Below are 20325 nucleotides of genomic sequence, written 5' to 3'. Positions count from 1 at the left end.
TTCTCTTTCTGTGTTGCATCTTTGTGTTGTTTGGGTACCAGGGTAACTGTGGCCTCATAAAAAGAGTTTGGTAATGTTCCTTCTGTTTCTATTGTGTGGAACAACTTGAAGAGTATTGGTATTAGCTCTTCTTTGAAATTCTGGTGGAATTCTGCACTGAACCCATCGGGCCCTGGGCTTTTTTTGGTGGGCAGACTTTTAATGACTGTTTCTATTTCCTTAGGGGTTATTGGTCTATTTAAATAGTTTATCTGGTCTTGATTTAACTTAGGTATGTGATACCTATCCAGAAAATTGTCCATTTCTTTTAGATTTTCCAATTTTGTGGAGTACAGGTGTTTGAAGTATAATTCTCTGGATTTCCTCATTGTGTCTGTTTTATTGATTTCAGCCCTCAATTTGATTGTTTCCTGTCCTCTACTCTTCTGAGTGAGTTTGCTTCTTTTTGTTCTAGAGCTTTCAGGTTTGCTGTTAAGTTGCTAGTGTGAGAGTTCTCCAACTTCTTTATATAGGCATTTAGTGTTAATGAACTTTCCTCTTAGTACTGCTTTCATATTGTCCCATAAGTTTGGGTATGTTATGCATTCATTTTCGTTGAATTCTAGGAAGTCTTTAATTTCCTTCTTTATTTCTTCCTTGACCCAGTAGTGATTCAATTGAGTGTTATTCAATGTCTATAAGTGTGTACGCTTTCTGTGACTTGTGTTGTTGTTATATTTTAACTTTAAGCCATGGTGATCCGATAAGATACAGGGGGTTATTCTAATTTTTTTTTTTTTTGTATCTGTTGAGATTTGCTTTGTGACAGAGTATGTGGTCAATTTTAGAGAAGGTTCCGTGAGGTGCTGAGAAGAAGGTATATTCTTTTGTATTTGGGTGGAATGTTCTATAGATATCTGCTAAGCCCATTTGAGTTATAAGATCTGTTAGTTCCCTTATTTCTCTGTTAAATTCCTGTCTGGCAAACCTGTTCATTTGGTGAGAGTTGGGTGTTGAAGTCTCCGACTATTAGTGTGTGGGGTTTGATGTGTGATTTAAGCTTTAGTAATGTTTCTTTTAGGGGTGGTGCCCTTGTATTTGGTGCATAAATGTTCAGAATTGAGACTTCATCTTGATGGGTTTTTCCTATGATTAATATGAAGTGTCCTCCATCTCTTTTGATTATTTTTAGTTTAAAGTCTATTTTGTTAGATATTACAATAGCTACACCAGCTTTCTTCTTAGGGCCATTTGATTGGAAAATCTTTTCCCAACCCTTTAGTCTGAGGTAATATTTGTCTTTGAAATTGTTTTTTTTAATAATTAATTTAATTTTACATATCAGCCACAGATTCCCCTGTCCTCCCTCTTCCCACCCTCCCCCATCCCTCCCTCCAACCCACCCCCCATTCCCACCTTCTCCATGGCAAGGACTCCCCTGGGGATTCAGCTCAGCCTGGTAGATTCAATTGTTGAGGCAGGTCCAGTCCCCTCCTCCCTTCACCCAGGCTGAACAAAGTGTCCCAGCATAGGCCCCAGGTTCCAAAAAGTCAGCTCATGCACTAAGGACAGGTCCCGGTCCCACTGCCTGGTGGCCTCCCAAACAGTTTAAGCTAATCGACTGTCTCACTTATCCAGAGGGCCTGATCCAGTTCCATGGGGGCTCCTCAGCTGGCTCACACTGGTAGGATTTGCTGAAGGAGGCGGAGGCAGGAGGATCACGAGTTCGAGGCCAGCCTGTCTTTGAAGTTGATGTGTATTTCTTGTATGCAGCAGAAGGATGGATCCTGTTTTCGTATCCATTCTGTTAATCTGTCTTTTTATAGGGGAATTGAGTCCATTGATATTAAGGGATATTAATGGCCAGTGGTTGTTAATTCCTGTTACTTTTGGTTTTGTTATTGTTGGTGGTAATGTGTGTATGTGTTTCCCTTCTTTGGGATTTGGGTGTGGGATTATCTATTGCCTGTGTTTTCGTGGGTGCAGCTAACTTCCATTGGTTTGAGTTTTCCATTGGTTTGAGTCGGTGTAGTTCTGATAGGTCTTCCATTATATATTACTTGGCCTTTTTCCTTTGCAGCTCTTAATTTTTCTTTATTCTGTATATTTAGTGTTTTGATTATTAATGTGGTGAGGGGACACCTCATTAATTTTTTGGTCTAGTCTATTTGGTATTTTGTAAGCTTCTTGTATCTTCATAGTCATGTCCTTCTTTGGGTTGGGAAAGTTTTCTTCTATGATTTAGTTGAATATATTTTTTGTGCCTTTGAGCTGGTATTCTTCTCCTTCTTCTATCCCTATTATTCTTAGGTTTGGTCTTTCCATGGGTGTCCCAGATTTCCTGGATATTTTGTGTATGACTTTGTTGGATTTAATGTTTTCTTTGACCAGTGAATCTATTTCCTCTATCATATCTTCAATGTCTGAGATTCTCTCTTCCATTTCTTGCATTCTATTGGTTATGCTTGCATCTGTAGTTCCTGTTCATTTACCCTGATTTTCCATTTCCAGAATTCCCTCGGTTTGTGTTTTCTTTATTGCCTCTATTTCAATTTTCAAGTCTTGAACTGCCTCCTTCCCCTGTGTGATTGTTTTTTTTTTTCTTTATCTTCTTTAAGGAATTTATTGATTTCTTCTAATTTTTTGTTTGTCTTTTTCTCGATTTCTGTAAGGGAATTTTTCCTTTCCTCTTTAAGGCCTCTAACATGTTCATAAAGTTATTTTTAAGGTCATTTTCTTCTGCTTTATCTGCGTTGGGATGTTCAGGTCTTGCTGTTGTAGACTCACTAGGTTCTGGTGGTGCCATATTGCTCTTTATGTTGTTGAATGTATTCTTACACTGCCATCTACACATCTGGTTTGGGGTAATTATAGGTACAGGTGTTGATTCTTCGTCCAATCAGTGCAGGTGGTGCCTGTGCCTCCAGGGGCTGCGGGGGTGGGAACAGGGTGTGTTGGGGGGTTGGGAACCCATGGGTTCCGTGGATTAGGATGTGGAATGGGTCTTATAGGTTGCAGAGTCCAGTGGGTGGTGGAGTGATGGAGCAGCCTGCCCACAGGAGTCTAGCCTGCTGACCGGCTGTCACGGCTCTTCCTCCAATCCCTTAGGGGTTGGTAAGTCTAAAGATATCCTCTACTTCAGAAGACACTCAGGGATTGGTGATTCTGAAGCAGAGATATCCAACCCACAGCCTGAAGGCCACACGTGACCCAGGTTAGGTATGAGTGTGGCCCAACACAAAATCTTAAAATATAATGATATAGTTTTGTGATTTTTCTTCCCTTTTTTTTTTTGATAATTTGATTGAATATTTCTCTGTGAACTTTGTAGATGACGGTATCCTGACACAATATTACAAGAAAATAAACATATGTATGTTCTCACAACCCTTTAGTCACAGTTTAGACACTGCTAGATTTAACATTTGGTCCCAAACAATTCTTCCTCATCAAGTGTAGCCCAGAGAAGCCGAAAGATTGGACCTGGTCTAGAGTTTATGTTTAATGATAGTATTGGATAGTGTTTGGTAGGTCTAATTCATTTGACCTCTGTGTCCGAGTATAATATCGCTGAGTTGTACTTGGGATCTAAGTTTATCTGATCAAAATGTCTGTAGAACCAGGAATTCTAGAGAAGCATCCTGGGTAACAGGACAGCTGTAAGCTAGGACTGAGGAGGGAAATTCTGTAAGAGGCATCCTGGTGCACAGGCCCTCAGAATCCTGGAAGTTTAGAAGACACAGAACAGGACAGTTTTATTCATCTGGGCCCCCAAATGGGTTAGGGAACTCACTTAATGATACATGTTTTAGTAAGAAGATGCCACGGCCTAGCCTTCTTCATGAGGTCAGACTCATTAGTCCGACAGGGTATGGCAAAGTCTTCAAGATTCAAGATGGCTGCTAGTCAACCCAAATTTCACCTGATTATAAGGAAAGAGGACAGAGGGAGAGAAGAAAGCAAGCTGTTTTCATCTTCAGGAGGCCTTCCAGAAGTTCCAAATACCATGTTTGTACACTTTTTCAGAGACTGGAACACACATGGCCACATGTGGCTGCAGCAGAGGCTGGGAGTTGCCATCCTGATGGGGAGCTTGGAGTTTCCGTCTTTTCGGGCAGATGGTGTGCTAGTTTTCCATCCTGTGACATGCACCCCAGGAAACCAACTCAAAGGGAGGAAAGACTGGTGTTTGGCCAACAGTTTCAGGACTCTCAGTGGATGGTTGGCATGCTCCCGGGCCTGTGGTCAGCCAGAATGTGACGACAGCAACAGTGTGTGGTGGAGCAAAGCAGCTCACCTCATGACAGATAGGAAGTATGTACAGAGAACCACACACCAGAGGCTTTCCCGATTCCTCTTCTATTCCACCTGGACCCCAGCCTTGGGATAGCATGGCCCACATTCAGGGAGAGTCCCCTTAAGTTGATCATCTCTAGAGAACACTCGCAGACATACCTAGAAGTGAGATTTGCTAGTCTAGGCACTTCTCAATCCAATTAGGCTGATGATGCAGAGTAACCAAGGTTTTCAGAAAATTGGGAATCAATCTCCCTCAAGACCCAGGTATACCACTCTTGGGTATATACCCAGGGAATGCTCAATCATACCACAAGGACACATGCTCAACTGTGTTCATAGCAGCACTATTTGTAATAGCCAGAACCTGGAAACAACCTAGATGCCCCTCAACTGAAGAAAATAAAAAAAAAGAAAGAAAGAAAAGAAAATGTGGTACATATACACAATGGAGTACTACTTAGCAGAGAAAAACATCATAAGGTTTGCAGGCAAATGAATGGAACTAGAAAATATCATCCTGAGTGAGGTAACCCAGACTCAGAAGGACAAACATAGTATGTACTCACTCATAAGTGAATACTAGATGTAAAGCAAAGGATAACCAGACTGCAACCCGTAGGGAGGCTAGCTAGTAAGGAGGACCCTAGGAAGGACACGTGGATTGCCCAGCAATGGAGAAATGGGTGAGATATACATGAGCAAACTGGGGGTGAGGGGGGCAATGGAGGCCAAAGGATGGGGGATGAGAGCTTAGAGGAATGGGAGGTTCAAGCTGGATCGGGAACAGTGTGGGAGAGCAAGGAAAGAGACACCATGATAAATGAACACAGCATGGGAATAGGGAGAAGCAGAATGCTAGGGAGTTTCCCAGAAATCCACAAGGATGATTCCACCATAGACTACTGGCAATAGTCCGAGAGAGTGCCTGAGCTGACCTACTCTGGTGATTGGATGGCTGAATACCCTAACTGTCATCAAGAACCCTCTTCCAGTGACTGATGGAAGCAGATGCAGAGATCCACGGCCGGGTCCCAGGCGGAGCTCTAGGAGTCCAGTCGATGAGAGAGAGGAGCGATTCTATGAGCAAGGGATATCGAGACCATAACTGGAAAAAGTACAGAGACAACTACCAAAGTAGTAGAAACACATGATCTGTGGACCAATAGCTGAGGAGCTCTCATGGTACTGGACTAGGCCCTCTGGATAGGAGAGAGAGTTGTTTAGCTTAAACTGTTTAGGGAGCCCCCAGGCAATGGGATCAGGATCCATCTCTAGTGCATGAGACAGCTTTTTGGAGCCTAGTGCCTATGGTGAGACACTTTGCGCAGCCTTGGTGCAGGGAGGAGGGGCTTGGACCTGCCTCAACTGAATGTACCAGGCTCTGCTGACTCCCCACGGGAGACCTTGCCCTGGAGGAGGTGGGAATGGGTGGTGGGTTGGGGGAATAGGCTGGGGGGGCGGGAGGAGGGAGGACAGGGGAATCTTGATTGATATGTAAAATGAATAGAAAATCTCTTAATAAAAACAAAACAGAGAAACCCTGTCTCGAAAAACCAAAAAAAAAAAAAACAAAAAAAAACAAAAAAAACAAAACAAAGAGCAAGGTACTCTGAAACTGAGCTGCTGAGAGAAGAAAGGTGTGTGCATTGAGACAGGGGAGCAGTTCAACAGCTGGTACTTCCGTTTTCTTGGCAGTATGAGCAGCTGAGCAAAAATAAATAAATAAAATAGCATCTGCTCTTATCTTTTCCCTGAATGATCCCGTGAAGGCACTTCTCACATTCAAAGACTCTCATCAGAACTTCAGGTTGAATATGTCCCACTGGGCACAGTCTTTGCTACGGTTGCTTCCTCCCAGAACTCCACTAAGATGCTATGGAATACAATGTAAGGCAGATGGGAATGAGTTACTTTCTGGAAATCCGGATGAAGTGAAGGAAAGACGACACACTGAACAGCGAGTCCCTTCTGACTACTCTCCTTTTCTTATCTCAGGAAAGATGGCAGCTAAAATTGTCACCTCTAGCCCTCACATCCTCTTGTCCCCACAGGAAGCAGAAGATGACAAATCTGTGAAAATTTATTACCTTGCAAACAATTTAATTTACATGTAGTTAAAATGATAAAGGGGTAGTAGTTTACAAGACAAAAAATGTGTTTGTAGGAAATTAGAGCTTAATTAGAGTAAATATTTCAGATTCAGTGTAGTGTTATTTTCCTCACATCAGAGACAGATGAATAACAGAGGACTTTACATTTCATGGTATCAAGAACACAACAAGATTCTGAACCAGAAGGTCCAAGTCCTCCTCCTGTCTTCTGGTGGGTTTTTGAGTTTACACACGCTCAACTGAAAGCAGAATTATACCTCCTCTTAAATATTTGCTTTCTAAGGGCAGTCTCCAGAATGTTTAAACTCAGAAATATAATAGTTCTATCGTAAGGCATAATCCTGAAACTTTGTATACCATAGGAAATTCTATTTGCTAGAGTTAATTGTTTGCTTAAGTTATAAACTTTATTCATTATGGGAAATTGAATTTTCTCTCCTGTTTTGTTACAATTAAGCTGATTATCACCATATGTGTTATTGCTGAAGTTTCCAGGATTTTCCATGTAAATTTCTACATGTTTTCTCTTTATAGTTGTGTAAATGAAATATGGAGCTTGTAGAATATTCATTTCTAAAATTTGACGTGAAAAATTATTCTTGTACAGAGATTTATAAACGCCAACACATGGTGTCCAACCGAGTCACTGTAAAGAAGCACCAGCCATTAGACAGTCCCTGACCGTGCACTGGAGAGTTTAACCCTCTCCTGCTTTTACTATCTCACTGTGAAATACAAACAGACATATGGGACATATAAAAAGTTGAGAAAATCTTCCAGCATTTAAAAGAGAAAACCAAGCAATCAAGGAAAAACCTCCCAGAAGGAGCCTAGAGAGTACAGCAGGATTTTATTTTGGATTAGAAAAGATCATATCTGAGAAACTATGTAAAGGAGAGGCTATTTGGAAACAGCAAGCAAGATGACGCCGTCAACTCTACATTGAGAGATGGCCAAAAAGGCAAAGCTATAACCAATAGCAGATAAAAAAATATAAGTATCAATCCAAGATATCAGTCAAGTAGCCACTGGCATGAACAGGAATGGAGAAAGGGAAGGGATAGAAAGTGCCAGAGAAGAAATATGAGACAGTAGGGCTCCATGATATAAGAAGTCACGTGTAGGTAGAGTCCACTGAGCATCAAGCAACGTGGCTGAAAAGATCACACCAGGGATGCAGTTATGAAATTTTAGACCGCTAAAGACAAGCTAGTCTGTATTACAGCAGCTCCTGCCTTCTTGTGATTCGCACTGGGATGTAGACAAAAAGGATGGAATGACGTCAGTGGGCAGGAAGAATGCCCAAGCTGTCAAGAATGAACACAGAACACAACGGTTTTGCAATAACCATTTTTTTAAAAGTTTACCTGCGCCGGGTGGTGGTGGCGCACGCCTTTAATCCCAGCACTTGGGAGGCAGAGGCAGGCGGATCTCTGTGAGTTCGAGGCCAGCCTGGTCTCCAAAGCGAGTTCCAGGAAAGGCTCAAAGCTACACAGAGAAACCCTGTCTCGAAAAACCAAAAAAAAAAAAAAAAAAAAAAAAAAAAAAAAAAAAAAAAAAAAAAAGTTTACCTGCCCTGTACCTTTCCAGTGGGAGCCAGTGACAGGTGTGACTCAGTGACATGAGGGCACAGAGCGACAGGGGGTACAGGGTGCCACAGAGAGCATACAGCCAACAGCATAAGGAATGTGGTTCTCAGGATAGCGCAGAAGAAGCCTGTCACCAGGACTGAAAGGGCAGGGATGAGGGCTGCAGGGAAGAAAGGAAAGGATGGTCAGGATCTGTTCATCTGCTGATGAACTAACAAGAGAGTATATGGGAAACAGAAAATGGGAAAATGAGACAATTCACTGCAGGAAACGTGGTGCTGTACAAGAAAGGAATTGTAACCGTAGAACCATTCAGTGTCAAACAAAAATATTGTTCATTTAATCATAAAACATCCCTATTTTATGTATGTGTTCCAAACTTAAGCCAATTAACATCATTGCAGATGGGATGATTATTAGGGAGATTTTACAAAACAAGGCAGCCTTCCTATAATTCTGCAGAAAAAAAATTAAAGTTTATGCTCAGTATCAAAGAGATTGGAGGAGCGTTATGTATGCAAAGAACAGAAACACACTTGGGGAGTAAGTTCAAGAGCAATCCCCAAGTTATACACACAGAACACTGCACCAGAGCCTCTGGGGTGAGGGCACAGGAACGTCATTAGGATGCATCCTTCTCCATCGTTCTCTCTCTTTCTGGGCGGGGAGGGGTGTCTGGTCTCTTATCTTTGCTATCTTCTTTCTCCTCTCAATATAGGCAGTCTCCATGTCAATTTCACTAAACTGGAAAGAAACCAAAGGAGAAATAGGCAATAAAAGAAGAAATAAATTAGTATGCAACGATGAACAATAATGGATACATGCTATTACACAAAATGCATTATTGCTAATGAAATAAGCAAGATTCAAAGGGCTATTTATTGTATTATGTCATCCCCTGACATTCCAGAAAAGGTAAAATTGTAAGTGGTAGGGCAGGGTGGGGGGCTGTATAGTATAGTATGGTATAGTATAGTATATATAAAAGTATAGTATATATAAAGTATAGTAGCATAGAGAATTCTGGGAAGACAGAGGTGTCTTCCCTCTTGGTTCTGGTCATGGTTACACAATACTACATCTATGTCCAAACTCAGAACTGAAAAAAGTAAATTTGACTCAGTGTAAGTTTAACAAGCAAAACCCCCAAAGCTGACAAGGCGGGAAGCAGAATTAGAGGTGTGTTAAGTTAGGACTCGGGAGATAGCTCAGTCAGAAAGAGCTTGCTGTGTGAGCACAAGCTCCCAAGTTCAATTCACAGAACCTACGTGGGGGGGGGGGGGGGAAGCTGGGGATGGTGGTTCATGCTGGTCATTGGAAAGGGAGGGCCAAGGCAATCCCTGGGCCTCACTGGTGAGCCAGCCTAGCCTAATGGAGAGCTCCAGACAACAAAAGACTCCATTTGTTTTATTTTTAAAAAGAAATAAGAAAGTTGAGAAACACTGGAAGCTGTCCTCTGGCTTCCATGAACATGTCCAGTCCAACATGAACACACTTGTGAAGTTACAGGGACTGGGGGATATAAAACACTGCTAGAAATCTTGCCCAGCGTGATAAGCTTCCATGTTTAAAAAAATGCAAAATATAAGGCAGAAAACATGGGTTTTTTATTTCATTAAACCAAATTCTCTTTATTTGTATTTTAATATTTACTTGTGGGTATGTGAGACCACCTTCGCTGTCAACTTGACAAGCTGGAGAGGAACCTTGACTGAAGAATTACCTCCATCATATTGGCATATAGACATGTCTATGGGGAATTTTCTTAACTAATGACTGATATAGGAGGGCCCAGTCCACTGTGGGTGTGCTATCACTAAGCAGGTAAGCCTGGGCTGGCTGTATAAGAAAGGTAGCTGAGTAAGAACAAGAATCCCAGTCAGTAAAGAGCACTCCTCCATGGGCTCTGTTTCTGTTTCTGCCTTGAGTTCCTGCCCTGAGTTTCCTCAGGAATTGTGACGTGGGATGAAATCAATCCTTTCTTCTCTAATTTGCTTTTGACCAGAGTGTTTAATCACAGCAATATAAAAACAAATCAGAACATTGTATGTGTTGGGGGAACGAGAGAGAGAGAGAGAGAGAGAGAGAGAGAGAGAGAGAGAGAGAGAGAATACACATCCCATAGCTTACTTGTGCTGGCTAATTTTATGTCCACTTGACACTAGGCAAGCCTTTAGGGCATTTTTCTAATTATTTGTTGATGTGGGAGGGCCCAGCCCACTGTGAGTGGGGTCACCCCTGGACTGGTGGTCCTGGTTTCTACAAGAAAGCAGGCTGAGCAAGCTGCAACGAGTGAGCCAGAAACAGGACCATCCATGGGCTCTGCATCAGCTCCTGCCTCTAGGATCCTGTCCTGTTTGAGTTCTGGTCCTGACTTCCTTCAGTGGTGAACAGTGACATGAAAGTGTAAGTCAGATTAATGCGTTCTTTCCCAACTTGCTTTAGTCATGGTTCTTCATTGAAGCAACAGAACCCCAACCAGGACACTGTGCATGTCAGAGGACATCCTTCAGGAGTTGGCTCTCCCCATCTACCGTGGTGAGGCAGGTCTCTCTTGTTTCTAGGATGTACTGTGTACTCTAGTCCAGCTGGCCTTCCAGCTTCCAGGCAATTTCTAGTCTCATCCCCGCATAACTCTGCCATGAGTGAAGGAATCACAGATGTGTGCCACTGTTCTGGATTTTAGGTGATTTCTGGGGGTTGAACTCACCAGACTTGTACAGACGATGTGTATACAAGTATCCCCTAATATTCCCAAAGCCCTTACTGTATTTTAAAAGCAAGTAGTTAAAACACCCATAACAAATGCAGGATGTAGTGGCTTATGATAAATGGATGTCTTATGGTCAACAGGCAGATTGAACAGAGAATTTTCTGGTCCCTCAGAAGTCCCTCAGGTACCCCATCGAATGGCAATGTTCTATCTCCCACTAGTAGCAACCATTACACTGGTCTTACAGTAGCCTCATGTCTGTCTTTTTTGTCACCCAACTATACGTCCCTAGTCACTTTCTTACTCTTGAAGTTTATTGTTTTCATTGTCATAATACCAGAACCCACAGATTTCCCTTCTGTCTCCTTTTCCTTGGCAGTTTATCTGTGGCATGGGAGAACTCTAATCATTTGGTATGTAGTTCTTCATGGTTTGGGTTTCATGACTGCATGCTCATGATGAAGTCTATCCTGTCCATCATATGTCCTGAGAACTGGCAGCTGAATGTGGTATAGAAATCAAATTGCTGGTATAACCCAAGTCCATACCCTGAACAAGGGTACAGTCTAGGTGCTTTGCTGTTTTATGAGAAATCCCTGTAATTGCAGTTGGTGAACTTATTCAAAATTCAGAAGACGAGCAATAAAATCATTCAAATATTTAAACCTCTAATTGACATGGGACATTTGTTCTTTGGCAACATTAAGGGCTTATAATGTTTTTACATTTGAGGATATTCTATGTATAAAGGAGATAAAATGTGTCATGTGTTCATATTGATACTTGGAGTTCAAAATCAGGGCTTTGAATTTTAAATTCCCTGTTCTCAGGGACACAAGCAATAATAGAATCACAATATTAATATTTTTAGTCCTTAGACATAACATATACATATAGTAGCAGAGACAATGCAAAATATAAACAATCTGTACTGTGTATCTAATGAAATTAGTATTGTCAGTAAAATGATGTAAGATTGTATATGTGGAAATAAGTTAGTCTTTGATAACCAATGTCTTTGATTCATTCTTGATTAAAATCAGAATCATCATCCAAGAGGAGGCCACACTGTTTCAAACAGGACTTACAGGGGAATGTTAGGAAGTTGGTAGTCCAAATGCTTTGTGAATTGAAAGGGTGTTACTACCGTTCAGTCTTGATCTAGATAGGTAAGGAAGATCTTGAATAAATATTTACAGTGTCATTTGCCACACAATATAAGTAGAATCTATTACTCTATCTCTTGTTATATTCTTGCCTCTAAACCACCCAATTCTGTTTACTAAGGTGAGCAAGTGCTTCCTTTCATATGTGAAATTGTTATTAATTTTTCATGGCAACTCAAGAATGGATATTTGATAATAGCTTTTGGAATAAGTGCTATATGGAAGTAGTTTTGCTTATAGGAAGCTGTAAACTATGTTTGCCATCTGAGGCTGTTCTTGCCATGGATGTATTTTGCCTAGGTAACTGACTGACTCTGATCTCACTGACCTGGCATTTTCAAATAAAGTTAAAAGATGACTTTAATATGCACTCATAACAAACACTTCACTCTACCTTGTCTTTCCTATGAGCTATACCATGTAGCAAAATGTGCTTTAGCTTTGAGACAGCAGGTGCTACCACTGTGTGTAAACTTTATATTAGCTATTTAAGCTTGTCTATAAAGACTTAAGATGTAAAATGATACACTGGTTTACTATAGTAAATTGCTTGACTTAAGTCTAAAATATTTTATCCTATTTTCTAACACTCTTATACAAATCCAGAAAGCATTGCTTTGGCAGTGGTTTTCAATTTGTGGGCCACATACCCTTTGGGAGAGTGGAAGGACACTTTCACAGGGGTCGAATATCAGATATCCTGCATATAAGATACTTACATTACAATTCATAACAGCATCAAAATTACAGTTATGAAGTAGCAACAAAATAATTTTATGGTTGGGGGGTCACCATGACATGAGGAACTCTATTAAAGGGTTGCAGTGTTAGGAAGGTTGAGAACCACTGGCCTAAGGAGAGAAGGGTTTATCCTGCTGTACAGTTCCAGTGAGTTCAATCCGTGGTTGCTCTGACTTTTCTAGAACTCACTATGTAGACCAGGCAGGCCTAGAATTCAAAAATCTGTCTGTTTCTACATCCTAAGTGCTGTGATTAAAGCGGTGTGCCACCATGCCTGGCTATGCATCAACTCTTTTTGAGGCTGTGGTAGCCTTGTTTACAAAATTAAGAAAACCAAATAAAGTTATAGGCCCACTTTCACTTACTTACATATATGAATATTATAAGTAAACCCAATCATATATTAAAATATAGTGGAACAAGTTGTGTGCTCCCAAGAAAACATTATTAGGAAATGCAAAACCTATCAATTAAGAAAATGTCTTAGCTAGCTTATGTTGGAGAAGATGTGGAGCAAGGGGAACACTCCTCCACTGTTGGTGGGAATGCAAACTTGTACAGCCACTCTGGAAATCAGTATGGCGGTTTCTCAGAAAATTGAGAATAAGTCTTCCTCAAAACCCAGCTATACCACTCTTGGCCATATACCCAAGGAATGCTCAATCATACCACAAGGACACATGCTCAACTATGTTCATAGCAGCATTATTCGTAATAGCAAGAACCTGGAAACAACCTAGATGCCCCTCAACTGAAGAATGGATAAAGAAAATGTGGTACATATACACAATGGAGTACTACTCAGCGGTAAAAAAACAATGATATCATGAAATTTGCAGGCAAATGGATGGAATTAGAAAATATCATCCTGAGTGAGGTAACCCAGACTCAGAAGGACAAACATAGTATTACTCACTCAAAGTGGATACTAGATGTGAGGGAAGGGATGACCAGACTGCAACCTACAGCTCCAGAGAGGCTAACCAATAGGGAAAGACCCTAGGAGGGACACATGGATGACCCTGCAAAGGAGGAGTGGATGAGATCTACATGGGCGGACTGGGTGTGGGGGCGTGGCAGAGGGCGAGGAGTGGGGGATGAGAACATAGGGAAATGGGAGGGTCAAGCTGGAACAGGGACAGAGTGGGAGGGCAGGGAGGGAGATACCATGATAGAGAGGACATCATGGGAATAGGAGGATGCAGGGTGCCAGGGAGGCTCTCAGGAATCCACAAGGATGACCCCACCTGGGAGTGCTGGCAGTGATCTAAGGGTGCCTGGACTGGTCTACTCTGATGACCGGTCTAGTGAATATCCTAACCGCCATCATAGAGCCTTTGTCCAGTGACTGATGGAGGTAGATGCAGAGATCCACGGCCAGGCGCCAGGCTGAGCTCTGGGAATCCAATCGATGAGAGAGAGGAGGGATTTTTTGCAGGCAGGGGATGTCAAGATCATGATGGGAAAATGTGCAGAGATGACCAACCACACTAGTGGAGGCCCATAAACTGTAGGCTAGTGGCTGTGGAGCCCCCATGGGACTGGACTAGGCCCTCTGGATATGGAAGATGGTTGTTTGGCTTGAACTGTTTGGGGGGCACCCAGGCAGGGGGATCGGGATCTGTCCCTGGTGTGTGGGCAGGCTTTTGGGAGCCCGGTGCCTGTGGTGTGATGCCTTGCACAGCCTTGGTGCAGTGGGGAGGGGCTTGGACCTGCCTAGGCTCAGTGTGCCAGGCTCTGCTGACTCCCTCATGGGAGACCTTGATTTGGGGGATGTGGGGATGTGGGGTGGGAGGAGGGAGGAGGTGGGATCTGTGGGTGGTATGTAGAGTGAGTAGAAAATTTCTTAGTAAGAAAAATTTAAAAAAATTTAAAAAAAAGATTTCTCAGATCCACAAACTGCACTCAGATTGGACTCTTAGTAAGCTATGGGCTCTGAGTGCCAATCAGGAGGTGTGTTTCCCAGTTGTGGTAAATATACCGTTAAAAAAAAAAAAGAGAAAATGTCTTAGCAAATAACAGAGGTTGTGCTACTATAATAATGCACCCAATAATGCAGTCAGTTGACTAATAAATGAAATGAAATATATATGAATGAGAAAGGTACATGGAAACAAAACACTGTTTTGTTTTGTTTGTTTGTTTGTTTTAGGAAATGAGTTTATTTCAGTTTACAGTCCATCACTGAGAGAAGTCAGGGCAGGAACAAAAGCATGGACTTGAAGCAGGAACCAGGGAGGAATGCTGTTTGATGACTTGCTCAGCTATCTTTCTTACACAGCCCACAATGGGCTAGGCTATCCTAAGTCAGTGAAAATCAAGACGTCCCACACAGACATGCCAAAGGGCAGTCTGATCCATGCAGGCTCTAGATTGAGATTCTCATCTCCATTGTTGCTGGGCTGTTTCAAGTTGACAGATAAAGTTAACTAGGACTTTCCATTCCTTGTCAGCATGAAACACAAACATATCACCTAAACACCCTAACCATTTATTTCTTGTTCTCCAAATTTTTGTGTTAATATCATAATATAAAATGCAGTGTACACTTTAAAAACCCCACAAACTTTAAAACTTAAAACATTTCGAAAGTCCAAGGTCCCTTAGGAAAAAAGTCTCTTAATTGGGTCTGGTCAAACAAACCAAAAAAATTAGATATTTTCTTATTCCACAATGGAAGAATGGAGCACAGAAATATTCAGATGGGAACATTACCAAAATCCAGTTTTAAATATCAAATTCCTACAGCCCAATGCCCAGCATCTGATACTCATGTGATCTTCTGGAATCCAAATGGGGCAATCCTCCCTCTCCAGCTATACCCTGTACAACACATGCAGTGCAGCTTTTCTCGGGCTTAGTCTGGCCCCACTCCATATCTGTGCTTCCCCTCAGTAGATGGACCACGGTCCTGCCATCTGCAGTATTCTGTGGCACTCTTTTCACTTCCTCTTCCACAGGGTTCCCCAAGTCCTGAGGGGAGGAATTGGAGTGGAGATGTCCTGTTTAGGGTTGAGTGTTCCAAGATCTCTTACTCCCTGCCTATAATCTACTGAGGGTCTCTGTATTTGTTCCCATCTGCTGCAGGAGGAAGCTGCTCTTCAGAGGGCTGAGAAAGGCATTATCTATGAGTACAGCAGAATATTGTTAGGAGTCATTTTATTGCTATGCTCCTTAAGCACAACAGTAGTATTTGGTTTTCCCCGTGGACCCTGGCCTGTCTAGTCTCAGGTCTTGTCCACCCATGCAGTGCTGGGTATGGGTTCCATCTTATGGAATGGCCTTTAATCAAGTCAGATATTGGTTGGTTTCTCCCACAAGCTTTGGTCCATTACTGCACCAGCATATCTTGGATGCAGTCACCATTCTAGATTGGAGGTTTTGGAGCTGGGTTGGTGTTTACCTTTCTCCTTTGATAGTGAGCAGAGTACTTTTCAGTGCCATGAGATCTAGTCCATAAGTGGTGAAGACTCTAGGGAGATACCAGCTTGACTTCTCCATGTTCAATGAGCTGTGTCATCATCATCTTCAGGAACAGCACCTTCCTGTCAGTTTATGGAGAGTAACCAATAGCCTTGCAAAACCTTGGGTTGTTTGGGATCACCATTGGACACCTTTGACCTACAACTTGACTAGATGTAACCCATTGCCAGTACTGCAAGCTGCATTTGGTAACAAGAGATATCCAGTTGGGGCTCTGTATCCTACACTCTGGTTTCTGTTTGTTTTGTTTTTGTTTATTTGGGTTTTTTGAGAAGGTCTTTCTTTCTCTCTCTCTTTCTCTCTCTCTCTCTCTCTCTCTCTCTCTCTCTCTCTCTCTCTCTCTCTCTCTCTTCCTTCCTTCCTTCCTTCCTTTGTTTTTTTTTTTATGAGATAGGGTTTCTCTGTGTAGCTTTGGAGCCTCTCCTGGAACTCACTCTGTAACCCAGGTTGGCCTTGAACTCACAGAGATCCACCTGCCTCTGCCTCCCAAGTGCTGGGATTAAAGGTGTGCACCACCACCGCCCAGCTTTCTTTTGGGGTGGTGTATTTCATCTAGATCCCCTTCATATATGTATATATTTTAGAGTGGTTCTACTCTATTAGGTTTCCATAAGATCCCTCCAATCGCCCTTAATTTTACCGCTCCCTCCCTATATTTATTTGCTCCTTCTTCTCTCTCCCTCCTCATTTGACCATCTTGTTCCAGACTCCATTCCTCATCCATCCACAACAATCTATTCTCTTCCCCCTATATGGAGATCTGTACCTCCCCCCAGTCCCTTACTCTATACCTAACCTGTGGTTATACAGATTGTAGCTTACTTATCTTTGACTCAATAGCTAATATCTATATATAAATGAAAACATACCATATTTGTCTTTCTAGTTCTGAGTTATCGCAATCAGGATGATTTTTTTCTAGCTCCATCCATTTACCTGTAAATTTCATGACTTCCTTTTTCTTTTTTTTTAAAAGATTTATTTATTTATTATGTATACAGTGTTCTGTTTGTATGTATGTCTGCACACCAGAAGAGGGCACCAGATCTCATTACAGATGGTTGTGAGCCACCATGTGGTTGCTGGGAATTGAACTCAGGACCTCTAGAAGAGCAGTCAGTTCTCCTAACCTCTGAGCCATCTCTCCAGGCCAAACCTTTGTCTTTTGTTTTTTTCTTCGAGACAGGGTTTCTCTGTGTAGCTTTGGAGCTTTTTCCTGGATCTCGCTCTATAGACCAGACTGGCCTTGAACTCACAGAGATCCGCCTGCCTCTGCCTCCCAAGTGCTGGGATTAAAGGTGTGCGCCACCACCACCCGGCCTCTTTTTCTTTTTTAACTGCTGAGTAATAGCCCATTTCTGTAACTTTATCTCATTTTCTTTGGGCATTCATCTGTTCACGAATACCTAGGATATCTCCAATTTCTGGTAATTATAAATAGAGCAGCAATGAACATGGTTGAGCAAGTAAGTGTCTCTGTGGTAGGTGAAGCATCCTTTGGGTATATGCCAAGAGTGGTGTACTGGGTCTTGATCAATTCCCAGCTTCCCAAAGAACAGCCACACCTCTTTCCATAGTGGCCGCACAAGTTTGCATTCCCACCAGCAATGGATGAGTGTTTCCCTTGCTCCCCACCCTCGACAACATTAGCTGTCATTTGTTTTATTAATCTTATCTATTCTGACTCAAGTAACATGAAATCTCAAAATAGTTTTGATTTACATTACCCTAAAGACTAAGGATACTGCACATTTTTAAAGTGTTTCCCAGAAACTAGAATTTCTACTAGTGAAACTTCTCTGTTTAGATCTATACCTAGTTTTTAACTGTGTTATTTATTTTCTTGATATGCAGGTTTTTTTGTTCTATATATAATTTGTATATCAGCCTTCTATTGGATATGTAGTTGATAAAAAAAAAAAAACCTTTTTCCATTTTGTAGGCTGCCATTTGAAACAAAACACTATTAGTGGCAGAACAGATAATGCTCTGTGGGTGAACCCACAAGTTGACAGACACATCGGGGTTATCAAAATTCGTTAAAGTTATTTAATAAAATATCCCTATATAATAATAATACATTTTTACAGTAATAATTTAATGAATATACTTCAATATATTTTTACTTAGTCTTTGAGAAATGCATAGGATGCATTTTGAAAATATTCACCACCCAATTCCTCCCATTTTGTTGTCATCCCAAGTCTGCCCCTACATCTGTGATGCCCAATTTACATCTTCTTCATTACGTTACTTTTTAATAAACCTAGGGCAGTCTCTTTTTTGTTTGTTTGTTTGTTTGTTTTTTCGAGACAGGGTTTCTCTGTATAGCTCTGCGCCTTTCCTGGAACTCACTCTGTAGCCCAGGCTGGCCTCGAACTCACAGAGATCCACCTACTTCTGCCTCCTGAGTGCTAGGATTAAAGGCGTGCGCCACCACCACCTGGCCAGAGGCAGACTCTTAAAGAAAACTGACCCAATTTGCCGGAAGCCATTACTGGTCCAAAGCTCATCAGTTAGGAATAGGGGCTCAAGGACGCTTCCCACTCCATGCTTGAATGTTGACCGGCTTGATATTGGACAGTGACCACAGCAGCTCTGAATCATGGCCAGAAGACACTGTTTGCTCTAATCCTCCCTGACCTCTGGCTCCTACAGTCTTCCTGCCTCATCTTCCATGATGGTCTTTTTTTTTTTTTTTTTTTTTTTTTTTTTTTGGTTTTTCGAGACAGGGTTTCTCTATGTAGCTTTGCGCCTTTCCTGGAACTCACTTGGTAGTCCAGGCTGGCCTCGAACTCACAGAGATCCGCCTGGCTCTGCCTCCCGAGTGCTGGGATTAAAGGCGTGCGCCACCACCGCCCGGCCCATGATGGTCTTTGAAACTTGTGGAAAGGGTGTGATACAGATAAGTCATTAGGTATGACTGAAATCAATGAAATAAAAACAAAAATATGAAGATACAGTGAAACCAAGAGTCAGTTCTTTGAAGACATTAACAAGATGGGCACACCTTTAGCCAAATTAACCAAAAGGAAGATGAGGATGAAAATAATAAAACAAAGGAGGATAAAGGAGACATGGAGGGACCTTAACCTTTTAAAAATTTACACTCCACGAAACTGAAAAATCTTTTTAAAGAACTGATGAAGTTTTAGATGTCTGTAATCCACCAAAATTATATCAAGATAACATGAATATTTTAAATAACCCTATACCAATTAGTGGTATAGAAGCTGTAATTAAAAATCTCCCAACTAAAAGAAGCCCGGAGAAGGACATTTAAAGAGCAACTAACACTCCAGAGATTATTCCATAAAATGGAAAAAGAAGGCACTCATCCAAATTCATTTTTAAGCCAGGGAAATCCTGGTATTGAGAGAGGGAGACAGATAGATAGGTAGGTAGGTAGGTAGGTAGGTAGGTAGATAGATAGATGGATGGATGGGTAGTAGATGGATAGATAGATAGAATTATAAGCCTATTACCCTGATGAACATATACACACAAATTCTCAATAAAATATTTGCAAATCAAGTTCAGAATCACATCAAAAAAATTATTCACCGTGGTCAAGTTGTCTTCACCTCAAACCTGCAAGGATAATTCAACATACACAAATCAATGTATTTATCCCACCACATAAAATGAATAAAGGACAAAAACAGCATGACAATCTGTGTATATGAATAAAAAAAGGACAGAGAAATGGATGAGAGCTATATGAGCAACCTGGATGTGAGTGGGGGTAATGAAGGACAAGGGTGGAGGGAAAGAGAGCTTAGGGGTGTGGGAGATCCCAGCTGGATCAGGAACAGAGAGGGAGAACAAGGAATAAGAGACCATGATAAATGAAGACCACATGGGAATAGGAAAAAGCAAAGTGCTAGAGAGGTCCCCAGAAATCCACAAAGATACCTCCACAGTAGACTACTGGCAATGGTCGAGAGACAGCCCGAACTGACCTACTCTGGTGATAGGATGGCCAAACACCCTAACTGTCGTGCTAGAAATCTCATCCAATGACTGAGTGGATGCAGAGATCCACGGCCAGGCCCCAGGTGGAGCTCCAGGAGTCCAATTGGCAAGAAAGAGGAGGGATTGTATGAGCGAGAATTGTTGAGACCAAGATTGGAAAAAGCACAGGGACAAATAGCCAAACTAATGGAAACACATGAACTACGAACCAATAGCTGAGGAGCCCCCAACTGAATCAGGCCCTCTGGATAAGTGAGACAGTTAATTAG

Source organism: Peromyscus californicus, unplaced genomic scaffold (genome assembly GCF_007827085.1).
Source record: "Peromyscus californicus insignis strain IS unplaced genomic scaffold, ASM782708v3 Scaffold_12__1_contigs__length_115047231, whole genome shotgun sequence".
NCBI lineage: Eukaryota > Metazoa > Chordata > Mammalia > Rodentia > Cricetidae > Peromyscus > Peromyscus californicus.
This window is presented reverse-complemented; position numbering follows the sequence as displayed.